The sequence below is a fragment of the Rattus norvegicus genome, chromosome 3 (assembly GCF_036323735.1).
Source record: "Rattus norvegicus strain BN/NHsdMcwi chromosome 3, GRCr8, whole genome shotgun sequence".
In the NCBI taxonomy this organism is placed as follows: Eukaryota; Metazoa; Chordata; class Mammalia; order Rodentia; family Muridae; genus Rattus; species Rattus norvegicus.
Window position 1 is genome coordinate 145,804,749 of NC_086021.1, and position 27,519 is coordinate 145,832,267.

Below are 27,519 nucleotides of genomic sequence, written 5' to 3' on the forward strand. Positions count from 1 at the left end.
GAGCAAATTTGACTTGACGGGTGTGGTGTTTTTGTTTTGTTTTGATTTGTTTTTGTTTTCGTTTTTTTAAGTCGTCTGAGTAGGTATCTGTGAGAGGTTGATGGGAAGTGGTATCTATAAGGCTGAATTGATAAAAACACATTGTACGAAATTCTCAAAGAAGTAATTTTAAAAATGGTCATCAAAGGAATGAGTGTTTTGGTCCACAGCTGCATGAAGCTGACTTGTTTCAACTATCAACGAGCATAAAAGACACAACAGCTGCCTGAAAATCCTCTTGGCCTCACCCTCATGAGGTCAAAAGCACAGACTTCAGGTGCTCTGAACTTAGGTTTCGTACTCACAGAAGCATGCCAGTTACTAAAGTGTTAGCAGTGCTGTGTTCTGTGGACATCTGCCAGGTAACAGAAAACCAATAGTGCTTCATTTTACAAATTTGAAAACCATCCTAGGCTTTTCTGAGCAGATTTTTCTTAATGCAACCTGATGCACACATGTAAGAGAGTTGATGCACACATCTAGGGACAGATAGGACTGTGCAGTTACAGGGTGCACACATTCTCTAACAGTGCTAATTTGTTTTCCAAAATAATTTCAATTTATCTCCCCCTCCCCGCTATGAGAATTCCCATTGCTTTACATCTATTCCAGATGACAATTTCTTGTCAGAATTCAATCCTATTAGCAATACTTGTTGAAATGTATATATTTTTAGCTGTTGTGATGATAATGAAACTGTTTTTCCATCTGTCTTGACAAATTGCCTCAAATAATTATCTCGCAGGCAAGAAATAAGTACAATATAGTCAAAATGTTTGTTACTAGCTGCTTTGAGACATGCTTCCACAATAGTTTTAATGATAGAATCTCACCATTTATCCTTGGTTGTCCTAGAACTGCACTGTACAACATGCTGGTTTCAAAATCCTGGGTCCCTACTTCCCACTGTTGGGATTAAAGATCTGAGCCCACCAGAAAATTCTAATTCATAAGTTACTATTAGCTCCTTCTAGACTCCAAAATCATTTCTGAGTTATAATTGTCTATTCCTTAAACATTTATCATACTTTATTTTCAATAATCATTTTATTGCTTGAACTTTGCAATGTTTATTAATCATGTCTGCCCACCATTGCTTTCCTCCCTCTTCCACCAGCATGGTGCACTTCCTGTGCCCCAATCAACTTCAAGCCCTGGGAAATCGGGGCTTCAACCCGCAGAAAACAAAAGTAAAACTCTTATTTCTTACCCTATATAAAACTCAACTTCAAGTGAATTGAGGACCCAACATAAGACCAGAAACTCTGAAACTACTAGAGGAAAAAGTAGAGAGGGTGTCCCGACATACAGGCCCAGGGAGAAATTTCTGAATAGAATCCCTTCAGTGCAGAAGTGAGACAATAAGCAAACAGCATCTCATGAAATTAAAAAGCTTCCTTCAGTAAAGGAAACAACTGTCAATAGAACGAAGACGCAGCCTACAGGTAGGGTGACTACGTCTATATATCTCGAATGCACAGAGAACTTATAAACGTAAACAGGAAGAAAACAAGCAACCTAATTAAAACTGGGGAATAAAAATTAAGCACAAAGTTTCCAAAGTAGTAAATACAGATGACCTTTAGGCCTTGTAAAAAGTACTCAGTATGCTTAACATTTAAGAAAATGCAGTTTAAAGCCACTTTGAGATTTCATTTTACCCCAGTCAGAATGACCAAGCCCAGGAATATGAATGACAGCAAATTTTGACGAGGTGGACACTCAGAAAAGAGAGCTCTTACATGCGGTTAATGGGACTGAAAACTAGGACCGCCACTGTGGAAATCAGTCTGGAAGGATCTCAGAAACCAAAATCAAATGCTAAGACTTTCCTTTAAATAAAAACTGAAAAATTATTTGAGGAATCAATCATAATTCTTCAAAACTTGCGTTGGCCTGTCACTTGTCTGATACAGGGACATGTTTCTCTACAGTCGTCTCCATAGTTATATTCCCCGCATCTTGACACGCAGAAGCTTTGCATAGCTATGTTATCTGTTAAACAAAATACAAGATAGAATTATTGATAGAGCTGTGTTACATTCGTCTCATTTTTAATAATTAATTATCACTGTTATTTCCTCCTTTCTGTGTTTTGGTTTCCATTTGTTTGGGGGAGGGGGTTTGTATTCTTCTGCTGTTTTTCCTTATCAGAAAGTCCAGCTTTCATTTTCCTTTTTGACATAGTATTTGATGTTATTACTTTCTAAGAAGTTCTGTCTTACATATTTGATGAGTAACAGTTTTATCACTGCTTGCTGTTTATAAGTTGTTAAATGCAAAAACAGTCTTTCATTTTTTTTCATGGTCTGTATACATATGTGAAACTTTTGCATGATGTTGTCTTACATTTTATGTTTGAAGTTTTTTCTATGCTCAGTGAGCACTCTGATTTTGATAAATATACCATCCAGCACTCAATATTAGAATATGAAGGTATTAATCTTGTTTTGACCATCCTGTCCCATTTTCCACTCTCAGAATCCTTTGGTCTAGAAATCTTTGGACTTTCTCTATACACAAACAAATTATATTTATTTAGTTCCTGAACTCTTCAGAGTCAAACGCAGTGCCTTCCAGACAAAATGGGGGGGAAAAGGCATTGTTGTGACGACAGCAGATTTTTCCTTCCTTTTGCTAAGTCTGCCTGACAAGGACTTAACAAATTCTGTAAAACTTCAAAAGCTGAACAAGTCTCAAACGCCCTTTAAGTCCTTTATCTTTCCTTTACAATCCTGCCATGTGTGGGTATTCATTATATGCAATGTGCAATCAAATTTCTGCTGTTCAAGCAGAAAATTGTCTTTCATCAGTTTTAAATACTTTACATATTTCCTGATCCTCTACATGTAGGCTGGGGTGAGCAGACACGTAGGAGACTGCAGTAATTTCTCCTGATACATGAGCTTAGGCAAATCATAAAACATTATTGTAGACTATAAAACGGAACATTATTGCTCAGATGCATGGTTCTGCCTCCTATTCTCAGGACAATCTAGAACTAGACTTGTAGAGTACCACTGTTAGAACTGGAAAGTGGCTTTAGGTCCTGTTGGTGTACTCGAGAGAGAACATACCAGACTGCATTCATTCTTCCTTTAATAACCGATTGCAGTGACAAGGGGTGAAGACCAAAAGTTGAAGAAAGACTTGGGAGGATATTTGCTCTGTGTGGACTCAGATATCCCAGAAGGGGAAAGGCAGTTCTTCCATAAGGGGGACATGAGTCCTGACTAAAATGATTGTAATCTTCTGCCAAACTTTGGAGGAAAGAAAACCAAGATGAAGTTAATTAAAAAGGACTCAGTGTAGTTTTAGAGCAAAGTGTGAATCATAAGGACTTCTATAAAATAAATGAGAGACTGGAAAATCAGCAAGCCATAACCACATGATATGAATATGAGAACAGTCAAAGATAAATGTTTTGCTTTGCAAATGAGATTAGGTATAAGAATTCGACACATAACATAAGTATCTTAAATGTAAAAAACAAAGCAGAATAAACGAGGTACTTTCAAGCACTCTAGAGGCATAGCACTAAAATCTAAAGTTAATAAAAAACAAAAGTAAATGAGTCTGGATATCTATGGCTTAAATGAAATTTCCACATCAGAACCACCCTGAGAAATATCTAAAGATTATAAGTATAAATTTTGAGACTACTGTTATTAAGGACATAGTGTACTCTCTTTCATGTGTATAAACCATAGACAGACACTGTCTTCCATTTTCCTACCAAGTAGAAAATTCTGCCAACTGTGAGAATGTGTTTTCAGTGTGGAAAGCCCCAACCCTACCTACCCTCTTCCCATGGAACTCACTTCGTTCACTGCCCTTTGGAAGTAGATTAAGGGCAACTTCCTCTTAAACCCATCATGTTATTATCTCATTTAGAAAAATAACCTAATTTTCTCTCATTGAACATTTCACTTTGTGGATAACCCTTGTCATCTTAACCAGCCTAGCCTAAGGGTGAAATTGGGGTCTTCTGGCTTAGTGAGCGACCTATGTCTCAAAATAGTTAACTTTTCCCACAACACCATGTGTATCACACACACACACACACACACACACACACACACACACACACACACACACACACACACACACCATATGACATACACTGATATCAACTGAGATTCAATATAGAACTTCTTGTGACTATCAAAATAAGAAGGTACTCCTGGCATTTATATAAAATGGCACAGTATTTGTATGGGATCTATGCAATCTTCTTAAGTTTAAATTTAAGGATTTAAGTTTAAAGAATTTAAAATCTTTAAATCTGAAATTTTGAGAAGTGTGGGGTGTTCTCCATGGGGCTACAAATCAAAGCTGTGTTTTTCTGAAAAAGAAAAAAGAAAACCCATATTTTCTTCATTCTTTTTACTTTCAGTTTTAGAAAGAAAACTATTTCTATCAAATAATAGTATCCTGAACATATAATACTATATCTAGCTTCCTTTAAATGAGGTCAATTGCACCTCTGAAGTTCTGGTCTTTGACCTCAACACCACTACTGAATTCCAAGCAATTACAGATATCACTTTTTTTTCAAGGTTATCATATAGTATTACCACTGAAAGTGATTGACCATTTAAGGCAGTTCAGAATGAGTCAGGCGAAGTCCAACAGCATAAGTCACAACTATTGTCAGCATACCCTTAACTGGTACTCCACTGTGGGAGATGAGAATTGCTCTGGCTCCCCTCCCTGGAGACACACAGAGCTAGCGAGAGGTGATGGCTTGGTTTTATATATCTTCGGTGCCTGGCATTTCAACAGGGCGTGGTTCTCTGAGTGCTGATTTCTTACTTTTCTCTTGGCTTCCTGGGGCCAAACCTGTCACCACAGGCTGCTCTCCACTCCTCCTCCCGTCCTCACTCTAGCTCACCAGTCAATTCAGACAACATTCTTCTTGTTCTGCTTTTCCTGGGGTAAAGCCTTATGAATTTGATTGTGGTATATTTTGATCATGAATTGAGTGATTACAGTTCTCACTGTTTTTAATAATTCATTGTATGCCTATGCTTTGTACTTGAATATTATACACAGAATATTTTCAAAAAGATAAAATGGACCAGTGAGGTATCCCAGGAATGACTGGACTAAAATGTGAGTTCAAGTTGGTATTTAAACCATTTAGCTCACTCTTGGTGCTTAAGTCACTTGTTTGTAAGAGTTTTGTTAAAAATCTCCAGTACTTTCAGACTTCTTAATCATTCATTTATTTCAGCAGGCTCTTATTAGGTTTATGTCTGAATTCTCACAACTTTATTAACTGGCATACTGGCCTTTGCCATGTACTCCTTCCCATAATCATATAGTTTCCATTTTTATTTTAGTAATGCCGACTTAATCTTATTTTGCTATGTATTTCCTAGATTCCAGCTTTTACTTAGTATTTATCTGTTTTTCATATTTTTATTTTACATCTGTTCACAGGATGGTGTTTTGGGTGCTATTTTTATTTTATGGAAAAGGCACATTTTAACCTCATTATTTTTCTCATTTTTAAAAATTTGGGGGATTATAATATAATTATATTTCTCCCTCACCCTTCCTGATTCCAACTCCTCCCATATACTCCTAGTTGCTCCCTTTCAAATTCATGCCATCTTACTTTTTTATTAATTCTTATTTAGTATATGCAATATATGTGTGTATGTAAATAAATATATATATATATATATTCCTAAATATAACCTGCTATATCTGTGTAAAGTTATCATATGTATGCTTTCATGGTTGAGCATTTGTTCATGGATAAACAACGCTTTCTTTTTCCTTTATCTATCTCCAATAAAAAACTGTGAAGCACTAAAAACAAAGAAACAATTAAAATATGTATTATTGGCCTGACCATGGAAGGGAACATTTCTGGGCCTTCCCCAAGCAGTCCATCCCAAACATTAGAGTTGTCTTTTCCCAAGTTTTCTCAAGTCAAGATTACAGAGTGCCCTCTTAAGCGTTCTCTTAAGTTGTTGTTAGCATCTTCCCCTCAGTTTTCCTTTTTTCTTTTTTTTTTCCTAAACTTTGCCTCCCTATTCCCTGCCAAGGGTATTCTTGTTCCGCTTTTAAAGAAGGAGTGAAGCATTCACATTTTGATCATCTGTCTTGAGTTTCATGTGTTCTGTGCATCTAGGGCAATTCAAGCATTTGGTCTAATATCCACTTATCAATGTGTGCATACCATGTGTGTTTTTCTGTGATTGGGTTACCTCACTCAGGATGATATTTTCCAGTTCCCTCCATTTGCCTATGAATTTCATAAAGTCATTGTTTTTGACAGCTGAATAATATTCCATTGTGTAGATGTACCATATTTTCTGTATCCATTCCTCTGTTGAAGGGCATCTGGGTTCTTTCCAGCTTCTGGCTATTATAAATAAAGATGCTATGAACATAGTGGAGCACGTGTCTTTGTTATATGTTGGGGCATCTTTTGGGTATATGCGCAAGAGAGGTATAGCTGGGTCCTCAGGTAATTCAATGTTCAATTTACTGAGGAAACTCCAGACTGATTTCCAGAACGGTTGTACCAGTCTGCAACCCCACCAACAATGGAGGAGTGTTCCTCTTTCTCCACATCCTCGCCAGCATTGGCTGTCACCTGAGTTTTTGATCTTAGCCATTCTCACTGGTGTGAGGTGAAATCTCAGGGTTGTTTTGATTTGCAGTTCCCTTATGACTAAAGATGTTGAACATTTCTTTAAGTGCTTCTCAGCCATTCGGCATTCCTCAGCTGTGAATTCTTTGTTTAGCTCTGAACCCCATTTTTAATAGGGTTATTTGTCTCTCTGTGGTCTAACTTCTTGAGTTCTTTGTATATTTTGGATATAAGGCCTCTATCTGTTGTAGGATTGGTAAAGATCTTTTCCCAATCTGTTGGTTGCCGTTTTGTCCTAACCACAGTGTCCTTTGCCTTACAGAAGCTTTGCAGTTTTATGAGATCCCATTTGTCAATTCTTGATCTTAGAGCATAGGCCATTTGTGTTTTGTTCAGGAAATTTTCTCCAGTGCCCATGTGTTCAAGATGCTTCCCCACTTTTTTTTATTAGTTTGAGTGTATCTGGTTTAATGTGAAGGTCCTTGATCCACTTGGATTTATGCTTTGTACAGGGTGATAAGCATGGATCGATCTGCATTCTTCTACATGCTGACCTCCAGTTGAACTAGCACCATTTGCTGAAAATGCTATCTTTTTTCCTTTGGCTCCTTTGTCAAAAAATCAAGTCATCATAGGTGTGTGGGTTCATTTCTGGGTCTTCAATTCTATTCCACTGGCCAATCTGTCTGTCTCTGTACCAATACCATGCAGTTTTGATCACTATTGCTCTGTAATACTGCTTGAGTTCAGGGATGGTGATTCCCCCAGAAGTTGTTTTATTATTGAGGATAGTTTTAGGTATCCTGGATTTTTTTGTTATTCCAGATAAATTTTCAAATCGTTCTGTCTAATTCTCTGAAGAATTGGATTGGTATTTTGATGGGGATTGCATTGAATCTGCAGATCACTTTTGGTAAAATTGTTCAACTTCCGTGTATATGTGGGTCTTCTTCCCTTATTGTTATTGAAGACCAGCTTTAGCCCGTGGTAGTCTGATAGGACGCATGGGATTATTTCTATATTTCTGTATCTGTTGAGGCCTGTTTAATGAGCAATTATATGGTCAGTTTTAGAGAAAGTACCATGAGGTGGTGAGAAGAAGGTGTATCCTTTTGTTTTAGGATAGAATGTTCTATAAATATCTCTTAAGTCCATTTGGTTCATGATTTCTCTCAGTCTGTCTATGTCTCTGTTTACTTTCTGTTTCCATGATCTGTCCATTGATGAGAGTGGGGTGTTGAAATCTCCTACTATTATTGTGTGAGGTGTAATGTGTGCTTTGAGCTATAGTAAGGTTTCTTTTACATATGTAGGTGCCCTTGTATTCGGGGCATAGATATTTAGGATTGAGGGTTCATCTTGGTGGATTTTTCCTTTGATGAATATGAAGTGTCCTTCCTTATCTTTTTTGATGACTTTTAGTTGAAAATTGATTTTATTTGATATTAGAATGGCTACTCCAGCTTGCTTCTCCCGACCATTTGCTTGGAAAGTTGTTTTCCAGCCTTTCACTCTGAGGTAGTGTCTGTCTTTGTCTCTGAGGTGTGTTTCCTGTAGGCAGCATAATGCAGGGTCCTCATTGCGTATCCAGTTTTTAATCTATGTCTTTTTATTGGAGATTTGAGACCATTGATGTTGAGAGATATTAAGGAATAGTGATTATTGCTTCCTGTTATATTCATATTTGGATGTGAGATTATGTTTGTGTGCTTTTCTTCTCTTTGTTTTGTTGCCAAGATGATTAGTTTCTTGCTTTTTCTAGGGTGTAGCTTGCCTCCTTATGTTGGGCTTTACCATTTACTATCCTTTGTAGTGCTGGATTTGTAGAAAGATATTATGTAAATTTGGTTTTGTCATGAAATATCTTGATTTCTCCATCTATATTAATTGAGAGTTTTGCAGGATACAGTAACCTGAGCTGGCATTTGTGTTCTCTTAGGGTCTGTATGACATCTGTCCATGATCTTCTGGCTTTCATAGTCTCTGGCGAGAAGTCTGGTGTGATTCTGATAGGTCTGCCTTTATATGTTACTTGACCTTTTTCCCTTACTGCTTTTAATATTCTTTCTTTATTTTGTGCATTTGGCGTTTTGACTATTATGTGATGGGAGGAGTTTTTTTTCTGGTCCAATCTATTTGGAATTCTGTAGGCTTCTTGTATGTTTATGGGCATCTCCTTCTTTGGGTTAGGGAAGTTTTCTTCTATGATTTTGTTGAAGATATTTACTGGTCCTTTGAGCTGGGAGTCTTCACTCTCTTCTATACCTATTATCCTTTGGTTTGATCTTCTCATTGAGTCTTGGATTTCTTGTATGTTTTGGACCAGTAGCTTTTTGCGTTTTACATTTTCTTTGACCATTGTTTCTATGATTTCTATGGAATCTTTTGCTCCTGAGATCCTCTCTTCTATCTCTTGTATTCTGTTTGTGATGCTTGTATCTACGGCTCCTTGTCTCTTCCTTTGGTTTTCTATATCCAGGGTTGTTTCCCTGTGCCCTTTCTTTATTGCTTCTATTTCCATTTTTAACTCCTTCACCTGTATGATTATGTTTTCCTGGAATTCTTTCAGGGATTTTTGTGATTCCTCTCTATTGGCTTCTACTTGTTTATTTATGTTTTCCTGCATTTCTCTAAGGGAGTTCTTCACGTCTTTCTTGAAGTCCTCCAGCAGGATGAGCAAATGTGATTTTAAATCTAGATCTTGCTTTTCTGGTGTGTTTGAATATTCAGTGTCTGCTTTGGTGGGAGAGTTGGTCTCCAATGATGCCATGTAGTCTTGGTTTCTGTTGCTTGGATTCCTGCACTTGCCTCTCGCCATCAGGTTGTCTCTGGTGTTACCTTGTTCTGCTATTTCTGACAGTAGCTAGACCGTCCTATAGGCCTGTATGTCAGGAGTGCTGTAGACCTGTTTTCCTGTTTTCTTTCAGCTAGTTATGGGAACAAAGTGTTCTGCTTTTGGGTGTGTAGTCTTTCTTGTCTACTGGTCTTCAGCTGTTTCTGTGGGCCTGTGTCCTTATTCCACCAGGCAGGTCACTTGGAGCAGAAAAATTGGTCTTACCTGTGGTTCCGCGGCTCAAGTTGCTTGTGGGGGTCTGCTTTTGAGCTCTCAGTGAGGGCAGCAACCAGGAGGGTCTGCGCTGCCTTTTCGGGGAGCCCCAGTGCACCGGGGTCCCAGATGGCATTAGGTGTTTTCCTCTGGAGTCAGAAATGTGGGCAGAGCGTAGTCTCTTCTGGCTTCCCAGGCGTGTCTGCCCCTCTGAAGGTTTAGCTCTCCCTCCCACGGGATTTGGGTACAGAGAATTGTTGACCGATTCCTTTCAGGTCCGGGCAGTGTCTGGACTGCGGGGCTCAGTTTTCCTTTATGGCTTAATTGTTCTTCCTGTAGGGTTGAGGCCTCTTGGGATTTTTCCCTCTGAACCTTGGCAGGTTCGTTGGTGTGGGCCTTGAACAGCACATGTTTAGCTAGTCATGATGGTGAGAATTTATACATATAGCTTCTGAAATTTCTGGGACATACAGCCTCAGAGCAAGCACCCTGAACCTCTGGTTCTTACAATCTTTCTGCTTCCTCATCCACAAAGTTTCCTGAGCCTTGGGTACTGCTGCATTTGATATCCATAGGCACTGGGCTCCTCAACTCTTCATGCTGACTGGTTGTGGTTTTTGGTATTTTAATAGATCATTTACATCTCATGATCTGGTGCACTTTGTGTCTGATACTTCATATATGGTGCTTTTATTGATGTTATTCTTTCTGTTTTACAGTTACTTGTTAAAATTTCCTTTTAAAAACACCTTGCAATAAAATCTGTTGTCTGTCTCCCAGGTGTCTCTGTGAGTGGGTACACATAATCTGAGGTGTGTCTTGAGTAGCCCAGTAGGTGTAGCCTCAGAGCAGTCACGTGTCCATTTGTTTACTTACTCATTTTTTCAAGTTTCCACTCACCCAGAATCCTATCCTCAATTAAAGAATGGCAACTGAATTTCCTTTACATGATACAGTTCACCCCTAACACACCCTGTGGAAGACTGTCCTTTTTAAGTGACCAAACCCTTGAAGCCACTCCTTTCTGCACTCTCCAAGAAAAAGGAAAGTAAGTCTCACCTTCTAGTCTGTTTGCTTTTGTGTTTTTCTATCTCATTCCTTGTCTCTAGAAATGATTGCCTTTTATTGATTCCAAACACATTTAAAATATTTTTTTTCTTCCTTGCTGCATGGCTAGCTAAAACAGAAATGCCATTTTGACCTAAAGATTCTCTGTTCTCTTTCTAAGTCTATGATTACGGTTTATTTGCTGCCCTCTCTCACACATTCACACACACAAACCATTTCTTTTGATTCTCAAAAGACTGTTTTGGAAGTCTGACAGCTGAGTATTGGCTGTTTCTTCTTTTCATTTCTCTCTAATGATCTGCTTATCCCAAGGCAATGTAGATGCCTCTAACTGAGAAGGTAAGAGGTCACAACACAAAGGAAATGATAAAGAGTACATGTTCAAAAATTACTATTTTGAGATGCTTTATGTATATGATCATCATGAGGACTTTGCCTCAAAGCTTGGGTTAAGACATTCTGCATGCACGGGATGGAGCATAATCTGACCTAGAAATAACTACTTTAATATTGATTATTGACTCCTTCCAGAACCTTTTGTTCCCCTTTCTCTTTGAGACCAGGAACTTGAGAAATATAAAAAGAAAAACATTTAGATTGCTTTCATTCCTGTTGATTCTATGGAGAAAGGAGCAAGGAAGAAGAAAGTCTGACATAAAAGAAAGAAGAGAAAACTGAGCTGAGGTAGACTAAAGAGATGGTAACTACATAAGAGAATAGAAGACCTTCAACTAGCACAGAAGAATATGTGACTTTGAATAAAGATGTCCCAAGAACCTAAAACACAAGTCTAATGAACCCAATGAGCAGTTCGAGGTTTGGATATAATCCCAGCCACCCAGCAGCACTAAATCCATTTTGATGGATATCTAGGTTATTATCTACTAAAGATTGTGATGCTCTGGCAGCAAACATTTAACATCCCAGGGATCAAGGGGTAGAAATAGAAGTAGAACCCCTCACTTTTATTACATATGATCTATGCAAAAGTGTTCTGCCACATGCCTTTGGCTTTATGCTTTATCAGTCTGATATAGAGATCTTATTTCCAAAGGGAGAAAGTCTTCTATCAGGAGACCCAACAATATTCCACTGAAGCAGATGTCAGAGCTGGCCACTTGGGATTCCCATACCATACCTCTGAATCACCAGAAGAGGAGTGGATATTGTGCTGATTGGGTGATTGGGTTTGGCTTACAACAGCACAATGGAAGAAACAAACAGTATTTCCCGTGCATATGCAGGAAATACCTTAGGGTCCTTAGAACTGAGATTAATTCCGAGGAAACAGAAACAACTCAGCCAAGTGACGACTACTAATAGTTCACATCTTCAGGAATCAAAGTTTGGGTCAATCTACCAGAATAAAGACTATGACTAGGCAAGGAGCCAACTCTGAGGGCAAAGAACCATGACCAAATGAGTTGCCTGTCGAGAGCAAACAAAATATGGTACATAGAAAGTTACATGGAAATTCTAGCTATGTGATTGAAACCACATTATTTACTGTTTTTGTTTTTCCTACGCACTACATTCAGACTGCAGTTTCCCCTCCCTCCACTCCTCTCGGTCCATCCTTCATCCCCTATCCACTTCTCTTCCATTTCCCTTCATATAAAAGAGCAGATCTCCCAAGGATATCCACCAAACATGGTCACACAAGTTACAATAAGACGAGGATCAAGTCCCCATATCCAGGCTGGATGAGGCAACCCAGTAGGAAGAAGAAAAACGTCCCAAGAAAAGGCCTAAGAGTCAGAGTCATTCCTGCTCCCACTTTGGCAAGTCTGTATCTCCAAATATATTTATATTACAATTCATGACAGTAGCAAAATTACAGTTATAAAATAGCAGCATAAATCATTTTAAGGTTGGGAATCACCACAACACGAGGAACAGTGTTAAAGGGTTGAAGTATTAGGAAGGTTGAGAAGCACTGATTAAGTCTTAATCAAATGTAGAAAGTAAGTTTTCAGTAGTTACTTTTTACATGTATCTTTACATATGTGTACACAGAGCAAGTATTTTTTGTATGTGTACAAATATATTTGTGTACTCCCATACATATATTTGTACACACTTATGTGCGGAAGCAAGAGGCCAAGATCAAGTATCTTCCTCAATTCACCTCTCCATTATTTTTTATCTCTCATTGAACCTGCAGTTTACAAATTTGTTTAGAATGGCTGCCCCCCGCCCCTCAAGCCTCTAGGATCCTCATGTCTCTGCTTCTTCAGCTAGAATTATAGGTATGCAATGGAAGCCAGCCTTTTATGTGGTGCCAAAGATTCAATGTCAGCTCCTCATGCTTCCATAGCAAGCATTATACTGAGTCATATCTCCAGCACAACAAATATATTTGTCATTTTTAGATACAAAATTTTTTCCCTCTTCGATCTCTTATCATCAACCTAAAATACATTGTAATTAACCCTAGACTACTATATTTAAGTGTCACTATATCAAGAAGGAATAGTGTACATCAACCAAGGGCTTTTTGTACCCTTTCTGGAGAAAATGAAAATTTTTTTTTACTGCAGGTAAGATAACTGTACTTCGTGAGAACTATATTTTGGTGTCATTGTCTTTCTTTGGGAGTTCATAGATTTAAAGACATGTGCAGCTACCAGGCTGGCAAGGGAAGAACTGTAATGATTGGTTTTCTATGTTAACCTAGCTTGCCTCTGGTTGACAGTTATTCAGTTAGTCACTAATCTCAGCATACCTAAGTAGGAAAGAGAAAAGGAGAAAGAAAACTCAACACTATAACTTTCCCTGTTCTTTCCCACAAAACATTAATTTTTCTGAAGTAGGGCTATTGACAAACTAACAGAAATTTGTGTTTTGTTTTAACCTCCACCATGACATATATGGATAAATTACAGGAATACAGGGCACACTGAACTAACTTGAAGTCTTTTGTGTATTAACTTTATCATAATCCTAAAAGATAAAATTTCATATTCCATAGTCCAGAATGTTGCAATCTCAACAGTCCAAAATTCCTAAAGTCTAAAGTCCATAAATATCACAACCTCAAGTGATTAAATTCCTTCATATTAAACTACAGAAAGTCAAGATCCCAGGCACTGCAGCTCCCACTGGGATTTGATGGAGGCTCCATGTGAGGGAGAGAGCCAAAATTCTGGGGAAAGGACTGCTGTGATTTTGATCATCTGTAAGAGTTGCCAATGTCTCTGCTTGTATGTCACCCCCACACACACTTCACATATCACACTATGGCTTTATTACTTAGAAAATAAAAGAATTTGAGAGTCTCACAACCTTTTGATCCAAAAGTACTTAATGATGCAAAAAAAAATGGCTACTGGAATACACTTTGACACTTTCAAATTTTTCTGCTCTGTTTTTAAGTGAAGAATAAATTCAGATCTGCAGTCATTAGTTCTGTTTATCATCTTGATGCAATCTGGAATCCCTCAGGTAGAGATTATCAGTGAGAGATTGGCCTATAGGCAAGTCTGTGGAAGTGGTGGTTTTGTTGTCTTAATTAGGTTAATTGAGGTAGAGGCACTTGCCTACTGTGGGTGACACCATTCCCTAGGCAGCTAGGTGATCCTATCTGAGTGGGGAAACTGAGCTGAATAGAAACATACATATATTCATTCTCTGTTCTTGAACATAGATCTAACTAGTTGACTCAAGTTCCTGTGGCCTTGATTTCTTTGCTGTGATGGACTGTTATCTAAGACTGAGAGCTAAAATAAGCTCTTTGTACATTGTTTTTTTATTATTTTTTATCACAGCAATAGGAAATGAAGCTAAGTCTAGATCTGAATGTTCTAGAAAACATGTATATATTAGTGGCTGAAAACTCTTCTAAAAAACATACTGCAAAGCTTTGAGGACTTTGCAGAAAAGAATGGGTTTTAATTAAATCTGCATATCACAATAATAGACTCTGAGTCAAGTACAATTAGGTGTCTGAAAATGAATTCCAACATATTGTCAATGAAGTTAAGAGTTTTCAGTTCAGCCAAAATACATTTACCAGAACATTTAGACTGAGTGAGTTGGCCATACAACATTAGAAAGCACCTCCATGTGCAGAAGTTGAAGAATCATGAGATCTCAGTTCTTTGGGTGTTGCATATACGATGATGAGCATTGCAGGGTTTGACCTATCTTGTCAAAACATGTTACACATATGTACACTGCAGTAGTGAAACTGGGTGCAGTCAGCTTCTCATTCGTTTTGCTTGAGTCTTATTTCTTTATGACAGCAGTTCATCTTTTCATTGCACTTTCTACTAGCAAGTGCCATGAGCATGCTTGTTTGCAAAATGCTTGTTTTTACCTTATGTTGGTTTTGCAAATACCCCAGAACACACAATGGGGTGTGTGTATGTTCTTTTTACCCCTTTACAATGTAAATGAATTACTATTAAAGAATTTTAAATTACTTTTCTAGAATTACATTTCTGGGACTTGGGTCTTTAGTGAGTTTTTATTTTAGAGATATCCCACTTTAGGGATTTGGGTCTTTTGGATGTTCAGCATGCAGGATTATGATATTCATTATGTCTTTAGCTAATATGGGGAAAGTCTTTCACATGAAGAAATTGATTTTTGGATTTATGCTTCAATTATCTGATTTCAAAACTGTACTTTTTCACTTGGAGACACTTGCGTGCCCCCACTCTAAGGCAGACTTCAGATGCAATCCTAGATAGCATCTGTACACATGCCTGGGCTTCCTCACCGGCCTTCTGTTCTATGATCTCTTGTCTTATTTTCAGTAAACACATTGTTTTCTGAAGCAAATCTTAAACATAGCATTGCATTTTGGATAACAAATTGGTGTGCTCTTCCCTGGGGAAGACAATTTATCCTGTTTCAGCATTTCTCTGTTGCCCACAGTTCTTTGTGTAGGGTTGAGGCCTCCCGAGCATTCCCCTGTCTACTTCCTCATGTCTATTATTGCAGAACTTCATTTTCAGGTAGGCATGATGGGAAGATTTTATGGTTGTTGCTTCTGATATTTCTAGGTGACATCATCTCACAGAAAACTCTCTGTAAACATACAGACAAGTAACATACAGATGTAGCAGCTTGCATTCACGTATTTAGAAATATATTTGTATACATATATATGTACAAAACAATAACTAATAAAAATAAGCTGTTAATTTATATGGGAGAGTTGAAGGAAGACAAAGAAATTGGGAAATGATACAATTATATTGTCAGTTTTTAAAAACTCAGAAGACAGCTCAGCACACTAGAACACTCATTACTCTTACACAGGAGCCCAGTTGTAGTTCCAACCCAAATATGGTAGTTCACATCCATTTGTATCTTTAGTTCCAGGACCTCCTCTGGCCCCCGCGCTACCAGGCATACATGTATCTTCAATATCTGCATGCGGGGGCGTTGAAGTAATGATGATGGGCAAGGGAAGGAGAGCAGCAGAAAAATAATAAACTGTCACAAAATGGTGCACTCTTCAATTGTAGTGAGATTCTCAGAAAACTTTGAAACACCAGGATGTGAATTATTCAGATAACCTTGCGCCTAATCCATATCTTTAAGGACATAATGAAGTCCTGAATCAGGTTTCTCTGAGTCTGCTTTCCTTTCCTTCTTTTTGTTTGTTTTGTTTTTGTTTTTTGTTTGTTTGTTTGTTTGTTAATATAAACTCCCGCACATTTGGAGGGTTTGGATGGGATCCTTATCCCCACTGATCCATGCCTAAAGAGTCACAGGAGCTCCCACGAGACCTAGGGAAGAATGTGAGGCTGAGCCCCTGTGATTCAGCCTCATCAACAGGATTCCTAGGATTCGAGAGGACCACACATAAGGCTAGGAAAGTGAGGACTCATCCTTGAGAAAAATAAAAGCCCTACTCTGCCACCCACTTGAGTTTTGAGTTTTCTCACAGAGGCTGTGGTCCTTTTAGCTTGTCCCGGCTTCTGAGGGAGACTGCTGTGAGGGCACAAAGGTGGTCTGAAAACATCCCCTCTTCTAAATCCAGACCTTGATGCTGAAATGAGCCAAAGCTATGTTCAAGGAGCCAAGCATCATGGTGAAGTTTGAAATTCAGGATCTTACTGGTAGTAGGATCTCTGGAAGAGACACTGCAGGGACTACTGTAGATCATTTCCTGTGGATAAATTTGTATTCTCGTGAGAATAAAAATGGTGAGTCGGAACAGATGGGTGGACGTCATATCATTATTATGCAAAGAATTTAATATTATCCAAGAAAAGCCTCAAAAGGCTGTTTGCTTGTTTTCATCTGGGAGTAGGATGGGCTGGAAACTGTAGAAGTGTGTGCATGTTCCCCTGTCCGGCTCTAGGGGGCAGCAGCTTCTTGAGCAAAGGAAGCACAGTGAGGAAAAAATTCCATCTGGGAGATGCTGTCCGTCACCTGGTATCTTCAACCCAGAGGAAAGGAGAGACACCCTCTACAATGGACTTCTCTGAGTAGTCTTAAAATCCTCAGAAATCAGAGGTCAATTCAAAAGAAACTATGGCTGCTGGGAGATCCTCAGAACGTGAAAATCAACTAAACTGTGAGAGTATCTCTCCTGAAGGGTTTTCCTTAGATTTTCCTGGATGAGATTTGGTGGGAGCAAATTTATTTTTAACAAATGCACACACATGGCATCCTCTTTCTTAGTGACAAGAACTTCTCGTTTTTCCAAAATTTACTTGGCAATTCTGGCAGCCAGAGAAACGAGACAGGGAGACCTGCTGTCCCATGGTACATGACAAGTAACAGAGGAAGCCAGTCTGGTTTCCCTCTCAGTCCTGATTCAGGGAGGATGTGCTGTGTTCACAGCGTTTGTGTTCGAAGTTGGGATTTCTTACCCCGTAGTAACTGCATCCTTACACCGTTTTCCATTAGTGGAAATGGGGGAGGAGGGCTCGAGATAAGAAGATTTAATGCACAAGACTTGAATAATCCTATCAGAATTCCCAGCATCATTTTCCTTCATCATCTTTTTCTCTTCCTACATGTGGCTTTAAGCCCAGTGCTTGTAGCATAAGCCCTTGAAATTCTAGCAGCCAGGAAGTCGAGGTTTCTGACAGAATGAATATGCATGGCACACATAATCTACAATTTATTAGGCTGCTTCGCTGGTCATTATTGAGATTTGATTGTAATTCTTAGTGGCGTTAACATCCTCTTCATCCCCCTAACAACATTTATGGTCAGTAATAATATTAGCTCAATCCTTGAGCCTCGCTCTGCTGGATGAACCCAGCGACTTGAGCTCATCTCGCCTCATTACTTCTAACAGGGCTCCTGTAGTCATGTCACACACCAGCGACAAGCCTGACAGAATGGCATCTTTTAAATATTATCTCTGACATATTTCTCTGAAATGCTAGCCTTTCAATTAGTGTTATGCACCAGAAGTGACAGATTCTAGAAGAGTCACTTCTGTAGAAGCGTATAGTAATAGGTGACCCACCAACAATAGTAGGCTAGAGAAGACATCTGTGAAAAAGTTCGCTATACTCCATTTGAAGATATTTCCACAGCATGGACATGCACTAGTGGTCATTCAAGATGTCCACATATCTTTCCTTTGACATTGTTTTCCCATTTCCCAGGTTCTGCATGTTTTGATATTAAAACCTGCCTCCTTCACTCATTACAGATGTTCAAAGTCTGGTCCCACAGAAGCTCATAAGTGATACCCTATTATGGCAGAACTCTTTTGCCTTTGGGATGCACAAACTGACATGTAATTTAGGCCTCAGAGACCTCGTCTGATTAAGCTGAGGTTGAGGTTTCACTCAAAATCACACCCAGGCTTGGCTTCTCCCCCTCCCTAGATGAATTCCCACAATCCTCTGCAGGTCTCTCCAGGGAACTCTTCTGCAATAAATCACTTGCCAGGAATGTTTGGCTCAGACTTTGCTTTGGGAAGAGCAGGACCTCAGATGTATTTGGAGACTCCCGGATCCAGCTGTGTGAATCCTTATAACTATTCTGCTTGGGAATTTGCTTGGCCATTACAAAAACATCTAGGAACACAAATCATTTGTATTCCCACACACCCAGTTCCTGATCAAGCAAGGCCCAGGATGCTTCAGCAGCTTCCCCTGTCCCCCACCCCATGCCGGGTCAAAGAAGGGGATCAACATGTCTCTGAATGCTTGACGTGTTACATTTGTCATTCCAGCTTTATGTTCTCATTCATCATTTTAAGTATGTGTTACTAGATCTGTTTCATAGTCAAGGAAACTGAAGTTCAGAGAGGTTACAAAAATTGAACAACTTCCCACACACTGAGACACAACTCAGGCCTTCCTTTAACTTTGAACTTCAAATCAGATGGATTGCACGCATACTTTACAGCGGGTGGCCTTCCCGGTGCCACCTGAAAGTAAATACTGTTCACGATAGGCCACATCACCATTCCATCGAGAATAAGACAGAGCCCAGGCCACTTCTGCAGCAAGACGGTGACTAAGTGTCACGGTACTGCCTCAGCACAATGACAATGACTAAGCCACCCCCCACCCCACTCCCGTGATTCACTGTTCTTTTCCAACTATGGTCTAGTTCAGGTTAATCTTCCTAACTCCTAGATAAATGTCTCCCAATTTCCTGACAAAACCCAATCTAAAATCAGGCCCCTGCTTTCTTGTTTACCCCTTAGAGTTATTTAAAATCCAGTTTATTCTCAAGACTCTCCCAGGATTCCACTGGGCTCTAAGCAGCATAAATCTATTGTTATACGAAGTGTCCCTGGCGGATTCATCATCTACATTTCTTAATTTATCAGGTGTTTTTCAATATAATTTCTCCTTAAAACAAATATGTTATTTATTACCTAGTACCATATTTCCTGAAATGTTAAGGCTGTATATATTGTAGAATGTATATTTACCAGTAAAAAAAATAGTTTTTTTAAAACTGCTTTAAGCCATGACGCTATCATTTTATGTTAGCCATGAACTTTGACTGAATCAGTAACATCAGATTCTTGTGGCCCTAGTTTTTCACATACTCCAAGGATGTGATCATGTCTTCTGACTTTAGTTGAGCTATTTGTCTGGGGACACAATGTTTTTGCTTATACCTCTGTAATAAAGTTTAACGACTGCGCTTGAGAACATTTTCATTCTTAGAAAGCCTGGTGTTGCTCTGTGTGAAAACAATTTCTTTTTTCCTCCAACATCAAATATTTGCTTCATTAATAAAAACTTTACGCTACATGGTAGCCTATGCTGAATGAATTTTAGCTTTTAAGTGGTCAAAGGTTAGTATACATAGTAAAAGTCCTTGGTGCCCTTCACCTGGGTGCTTTCCCCATCCTCCAGCTGCTGTGACTTTGATGGTTCCGTATCGACCTCTTCTTCACTGTTCTTGTCCTCTGAGATCGTTATACTATAGGCAACTAGTTGACAAAAGACATGCCCGAATAACGACCTCGAGAGCTGTTGGAGTAAAAGTCTTCATGGATGAAGAGACTCGGAAGAAGAAACAAAATAATCCAACAAACAGCCTGAAAGCAAACATCAGACTGGCAGAGCTAAATCAGAAACAGAGAGTGTAATCAAAAGCTTCATAAGGCACCAGAATGAGTGAGAATGGAAATTTACCAATTAAAACCAACTCCATGGATGGAAAATCCCCAATTCAAAGCAATTTTATGAAGTTCTCCTTACTGCAAGTCACCTACGTCTTTTCACCTGCTTCCAGTTCATCCGTAAGACAGATTTGAGTTTGCTCTTGTTTCCCAATGGACCAACCTGTAATAAAGCACTTTCATTTTTCAAAACTCTTGGCTTCTGTGCATGTTAGCAGTGAGACTTGCTGTGTATCACAGTATTGGCAGATTTGTGTACACAGTCTCCCACATCATCAACGATATGCTAGTTACTTTATGTCTGGGGATTTCTTCTGAAAACAAGGTCTCAAAGAATTTTAATCAAGATACTCTGGGTTGGGAAAAAGAAAGTAAAAGAATCACTTTTGGCATTTCATCTAGGGTTCCTTCCATTGAATCCTGAGAATCTCTCACTGCCCAGGTCTCTGTTTTCATTCTTTTTGCTGACCCTCAGGGCTTCAATCTTTTTCCCTGACCCAATAACTAATCATGTTCCCCACTTCCCCTCCCTGTCCCCTCTCCCATCCATGCCCCATGTTCCTCCAGACCGACCACCCCACCTTGTGATTGCTTTCTTCTTCCTCCCAAGTGGGACTGAGACATCCTCACTTGGGCCCTTTGGCTTGTTGACCTTTTTGAGTTCTGTGGGCTGTATCTTGGGTATTTTGTAACTTTTTTTTGGCTTATATCCACTTATAAGTGAATATATACCATGCATGTCCTTTTGGGTTTGAGCTACCTCACTCAGGATGATATTTTCTTTTTTTTTAAATTTTTTAAAAGATTTATTTATTTATTATATATAAGTACACACTGTAGCTGTCTTCAGATACACCAGAAAGGGCATCGGATGTCTTTACAGATGGTTGTGAGCCACCATGTGGTTGCTGGGAATTGAACTCATAACCTCTGGAAGAGCAGTCGGGTGTTTTTAACTGCTGAGCCATCTCTCCAGCCCAGGGTGATATTTTCTAGTTCCATCCATTTGCCTGCAAAAATCAGGATGTCCTCTTCTTAACAGCTGAGTGGTATTCCATTGTGTAAATGAACCACATTTTCTGTATGCATTTTTCTGTCGTGGAACATCTGGGTTGTTTCCAGCTTCTGGCTATCACAAACAAGGTCACTATGAACATAGTGGAACATGTGCCCCAGTGGCCTGGTGGGGCATCTTTTGGGTATATTCTCAAGAGTGGTAGAGCTGGATCTTCTGGTAGATCTATTTCCAATTTTCTGAGGAACCTCCAGACTGATTTCCAAAGTGGTTGCAGTAATTTGCAATCCCACCAGCAATGGAGGAGTGTTCTCCACATCGTCCCCAACATTCGCTGTCACCTGAGGTTTTGATCTTAGCCATTCCTATTGACTTAAGGTGGAATCTCAAGGTCATTTTGATTTGCATTTCTTTGATCACTAAGGACTTTGACCACTTATTTGATTGCTTCTCAACCATTTGCAATTCCTCTGTTGTGAATTCTGTTTAGTTCTATACTCCATTTTTCGATTGGGCTGCTTGGTTTTTTGGTAGTAAGCTTCTTGAGTTCTTTATATACTTGGGATATTAGTCCTCTATCAGATGTGGCGGTAGTGAAGATTTTTTTCCCAATCTGTAGGTTGCCAATTTGTTCTATTGACTATGTCCTTTGCCTTACAGAAGTTTTCCAGTTTTATGAGGTCCTTAGATGAAATGCCTTACCATGGGGAGAGGGAACTTGTAGAGCCCACCTTCAGCAGAAAGACAGGGGATCAGGTGAGGGATGGGGTTGCCATCCTACAGTCAAAACTCTGACCCATAATTGTTCCTGCCTGAAAGAACTGCAGGGACAAAAATGGGGAAAAGCCTTAAGAAAAGGAGGTCCAGTGACAGGCCCAGAGTGGGATCCACCTCAGGGGGAGGCGCCAAGGTCTGACATATTTTACTTAGGCTATGGAGTGCTCACAAAAAGGGATCTATCATGACTACCCTCTGAACGATCCAACAAGCAGCTGAAAGAGTCAGATGTAGATATTTACACCCAACCAATGGACAGACTGGTAAACCCTGTGGTTGAATTAGGGAAAAGCTGGAAGAAGCTGAGGAGGAGAGCAATCTGTAGGAAGACCAGCAGTCTCAATTATCTTAGACCCCCAAGATCTCTCAGACACTGGATCACCAACCAGGCGGCATATACCAGTTGAGATGAGGCCTCCAACATATACACAGCAGAGGACTCCTGGGTCTGGGTTCAGTCACAGAATATGCACTTAGCCCTCAAGAGACTGGAGGCCCCAAGGACTTTAAAGGTCTGGTGGAATGGGATATGAGGAGGTGGGGACATCCTCATGGAGACAGGGGGTGGGGAGGAGGTATGGAATGGGGAACAGTCAGAAGGTGGACAAGGAAGGGGATAAAATCTGGAGTGTAAAAAGATTAAAGAATAAATGAATTTTTAAAAGGAAAAGAATAACTTTTAAGTGTTTCCCATATATAGTATTTTGCATATAGCATGTGTGTGCTCAGGCATACATGCGTGCACACACACACACACACACACACACACACACACACACATGCACTTTGTATTTGCTGATAATTTGATTATTATATTATTTATTAATAGATGTTTATCTCAAATGATTCTGTTGAATGAAATAAAATTCCATTAAATTCTTTCAGCATAGTATATTTGCATTCTTTTTTTTAACTATTATATTTAGCCTTTTATTTACTATTTTCAAACTGTTTTTTTTTTAAATAAATGTTTAGAAAAATATCTGGAGATCTCTGTTTCATGAGTTCTCTTTTGATCCAAATAGTGTTTATTCTTGATTTTATAAAGGCTGGAGATATTGATATGATCAAAAAATGTTGATTTCTTGGCCTCTCATAATGAAAATAATCAGGCCAGGATGCACAGTGTTTTGTTTTGTTTTGTTTTGTTTTGTTTTGTTTTGTTTTCAACCCAGATAGGGGATGACAGCTCCATCCACACTTCCTACCAGAGCTCAGGCTGAAAGTCTCACGAAGGGAGGATATAAACTGTAAGTTATTGGTGTTCTGGGAAAGACCTTGTAGAGGTACAGTAACTTGCTGGGATCAGTCAACTGCACAATGGTGCAAAATAACTCCACATAATATATAAACAAGTGAGGTCTCTGTTCTTATTAAACTTTATTAACAAAAGCAACCCATAGGCTAGATTTGGCACAAGAGCTAAGATTTGCCAAACACTGAGTTTAAGCATGAGGGAAATCTGACATAAACTTTTACAAAGATTTATGAGTTGAAATTGTTATAGGTAAAAAAAAAATTAAAGATACAGACTGGGATCAAAATAGAAACGAGACTTCTACAATGTGGAAATGTGTCACCAAAGTAGAAGAGAGCACATGTGTTTGGCATGTATTTTCTATTATTGACCAGGTGACAGTCACACAGCATATTCCTTTCTTCCAATAATCCTATGACGTCCCAGATGTTCTTTATGGCTGTTTTAAGTTCACCATAACCAAGGCATTAAACATCCAAGTTACTCGCACACAGTTCGTTTATTAGAGGTGGGGCTGAAAATCTCGATTTTCTCTCTCCCCGCATCTTCTCCACAGCATGTCAAAGAGCTACCTTCCTTTATCATGATCTGCAAAAGGTCAGGGAAACCAGGAATCTTGGGGAAACTGTTGTAAACTATGGATCCCCGGAAAATATCCTCAGACATTTTGTACACTATTTCAGGAATTGCGAGTGAAATGTCAAAAGCTTTGTAATCTCTCCAGGTCCCACACTCCAAAGATATATTCCTCCTGAGAGTGTCTTTGGATGAGAGAATTCCCAGCTGCTTCTGGTACACTATTCTGGGTGCCCTTAAGCAACACACTATCTCTGCTGTTACGCTGGATAGAGAAAGAAAGGCAAAAGAGGCTAAACCTTCTCAGGGAAAAAAAATCCACATTTTTGAATATTTTGAATTTATTATACACTTCCCAGGAGCCAGAGACTGAGCTTTGTGTTTTAGTTATGTGCCCAGGAGGTAGCTCTTTATTGTCCCAGTGTATCAAACAGGATATTATGCTTTATTATGAGGCAAAATAATTCGCCTTACATCATGGCCCTACAATAGAAAAACCCACACCAGAGAAGCCCAGAAAGCTTTCCACCGAGGGGTGGAGGGAGGCAGAGTTCTGTGTCCTACATAGAAACAGCCAGCAACCTCTGTGATGAATATTTATACTTTAAAGCTCCTGGTATTTGTGCTGTATACATTGTCATCATTAAAAATGTGAAGGTAAATATTTATAAACAGCTGTTAGGGAAACTAGACTTCTTGGGAGGAATTTTGAACTCAAATTGCTGCTTGGGGGTTTTTTTTCTTTTAAGATGGAAACATGCAGACTGACTCTAAATATAACCCTTCCTGCCTTGCACAGCCCAGATGAGGCTCTGTTAGAATTTAGGATTAAGATTCAGAATGCGACAGCTTAAAAATAAAAGTTAGTCTGCGAGGAAATACTACTTCTTACTCACTGCAATGCTAAAGCAGAGAAGACTTTTAGAGTACTAAGAATTGCAACCCATCTGACCTGGGCCACTGAAGATTTCAAACACAGTTACGGTGAAGGGGTAGAGGAGTCTAAAACACAGTGGGGGCCTGGGACAGTCCCAGACACAACTGGCAGGACAAGAAAGTGCAAGTCCTTCCTCATATTATTTTGGTGGCTCTTAATACTGTTAAAACTCATTGACCTATTCCATACTCCATTAAATTCACTCAAACGTGTTTACCTCCGAGAAATAAAAGCGCATACTCATCCAGAATAAAGTATATAGGGATATTCACGGCAGTTTTAATTCATGAGCCGCAAATTGGAAGCTCCCCACATGTCTCTCAACATATGAATACATAAACAGATTGTGCTAGGGCCATATAATAGAATGTTAACCACACAGTAGAACCAGTTACTGACATGTCCTACTGATTTATACTACTGCGTAGATATTCCAGCAGACAGCATTCTGATCCAGCAAAGGCAGGGGCAAAAGACGACATATGCTACATACTATGCTTTCATTAATCTGACACTCTAAAAATGTACTCATCTGTAATCTGGAAAGGAGACTGTCCCGACTGCTCTCAGGCTGATAATCCTCCTATTTTGACCTTTTATTTATCCTCCTATTTATCCTGGGATAAAGCTAAATCCTGATACTTGAGAAATAGTGGGTTCCTTAGGCATATATGTTCGTCAAAGCTCACCAATGGGAATGTAAATTATCTCGAAACAGCAGAATTGCAGTATTGGAAGGAAAACTCGTTTTGTTTACACAAATGAAATCATGATATATACTCCTTTTTTTTTTTTGCCTGCTTTTGCTTCCTCAGAATTCTTTGTTTTCTCTTCAATGAATGCCCATCCTTAACAGGGTTCTGGTGATAGTCTGACCTCTGTTTCCAAAGCACAGACTTCAACTGGAGTATTTCTTATTTACATCTCGATTGTTATTCCCCTTCCCGGTTTCCGGGCCAGCATCCCCCAACCCTTTCCCCTCCCCTTCTATATGGGCTTCCCCTTCCCATCCTCCCCCCCTTACCACTCTCCCCCCAACAATCACGTTCACCGGGGGTTCAGTCTTGGCAGGACCAAGGACTTCCCCTTCCACTGGAAGCACAGATTTCAAGTACATGTTCCTTACTCACCCGGTAGATCTGTCGTCTGATCTCCTGTCTTAAAGGCCTTCTCCAGCAAGTGGCCCGGAATTTCAAAACGTAGGAAGCAAGGAAATGGTCATCTAATCTCATTGGTCCCACCTTGTTTAGATCCTCCAATCTGTGACCTCCAGGAATTATGGTGAGAATGAGAACCGGCTTGACTGCTTCAAAGGCCAGGTTTCCTTATCTGATCATTTGTGTTAGCTTCGGGAATTCTGCTTAGGGTTGAGAGGGGCTGAACAGAGTCATTAGAAGTCGGTGCATTCCAAACATTTTTGGGTGGGGTTCTTCTTATAAACCTCTAATCAACTCTGGCCGAGGATGTCTTTTGGGTTTGCGAGCACGAGGAAGAAGAAAAATTTATATATACCCTGTTGAGAGGAAAATGGAAATGCCTCAACCAATTTCCCTGCACAGGTGAGTAACCTTCCGATGCTCTCTCTGAATCTCTAGCATATTAGCTTGATTTACTTATTTTTAGGTACAAATGACTGCTGGGAGTATCACCTCCCCACCCCCTGTCTTTCCTAACAGTGTGGAGGGAAATATACCTTCCCAGACAGCCTCCAAGGGGGCAAAGTAGGCAGAGGAGAGAAAGAACACAGAAAAATCTATGTCTTGCAAATGTCAAGAGGGAAAACAATCAAATTAGCTGACAAGTCGATCATTCAGTGAAGTGTTGGGGGACCGACCTAGGATCTTAAAAATCAACTCGCACGGGGAAGTTGCACTACCTTTGCCTGGAGAGCAAAGGAAGCAGTGCTGAGAGGCCTTTTTATCTCAGCGTCCTGCAGGGCCTCTAGTTTGTGCTGCCAGGGGACAGAATGCTTCTCGGTGGTGTCTCTGTTGCTACTCAGCTGCCAAGAGGCGGTCATGTGCGTGGCTGAGAGCTGTGGCCTGAATCCAGGGCCCCACCAGGAGCAGCCGCCCTCAGAGGAGGAGCACCTGTTCTCCCTCTCCTGGCACCGAGAGGCTGCCATCCTGCTTCTCCTCACGCTGCCTGCCCCTCAGTGTTTCCATTTTGTCTTCACCGATGGCAGGTGTTGGCTGTCTTCTTCTGAGCACCAGCCAGGCGCAGGGGGAGGGGAAGTAGTGTCCATGGGTTCATCGTTTGCCTCGAAACACTCCTGCATCCTGCACATCAGGTAGCAGCAGGTGCTGTGACATTTTGGCAAACGTTCTTGTCCTGGATGATTGGATGTGTCACACATCGAATCTGCGTCTCTAGCATCTCATCAATCACCCATTGATTGTACCTCCTAGGCTCAGCTTTGGGCTATATATTGTAAGCTGAACGTCCTTAATGCCAAGGTGGGCATAGCTGTCTTATTTAAAATAGCACAATCCAGCTAGAAGTTCAGGCTCTGACATTCATACTGGCTAGGATTTTCGCTCTTATAATTAGCTACTCACCCGGCAGAGGCAGTTTCTAGGGATTTTCTTCCCTTATACGCCTACCATTTGCGACAGTGGGTGGACG

The 27,519-nt window shown here is 39.8% G+C and overlaps 1 long non-coding RNA gene across 1 annotated transcript in view; it reads right to left on the reverse strand.

Annotated features, from left to right (window-relative positions):
* LOC120101698 (uncharacterized) overlaps positions 1-26,985 on the reverse strand; it is a 46,601-nt gene extending 19,616 nt beyond the window's left edge. The window contains exons 1-2 of the long non-coding RNA XR_010065403.1: positions 26,028-26,985; positions 1,782-2,034 (exon numbers count right to left, since the gene is read on the reverse strand). This is a non-coding gene — a long non-coding RNA (uncharacterized LOC120101698). The remainder of the gene's footprint in view (positions 1-1,781; positions 2,035-26,027) is intronic.
* Positions 26,986-27,519: the final 534 nt, after the last annotated feature.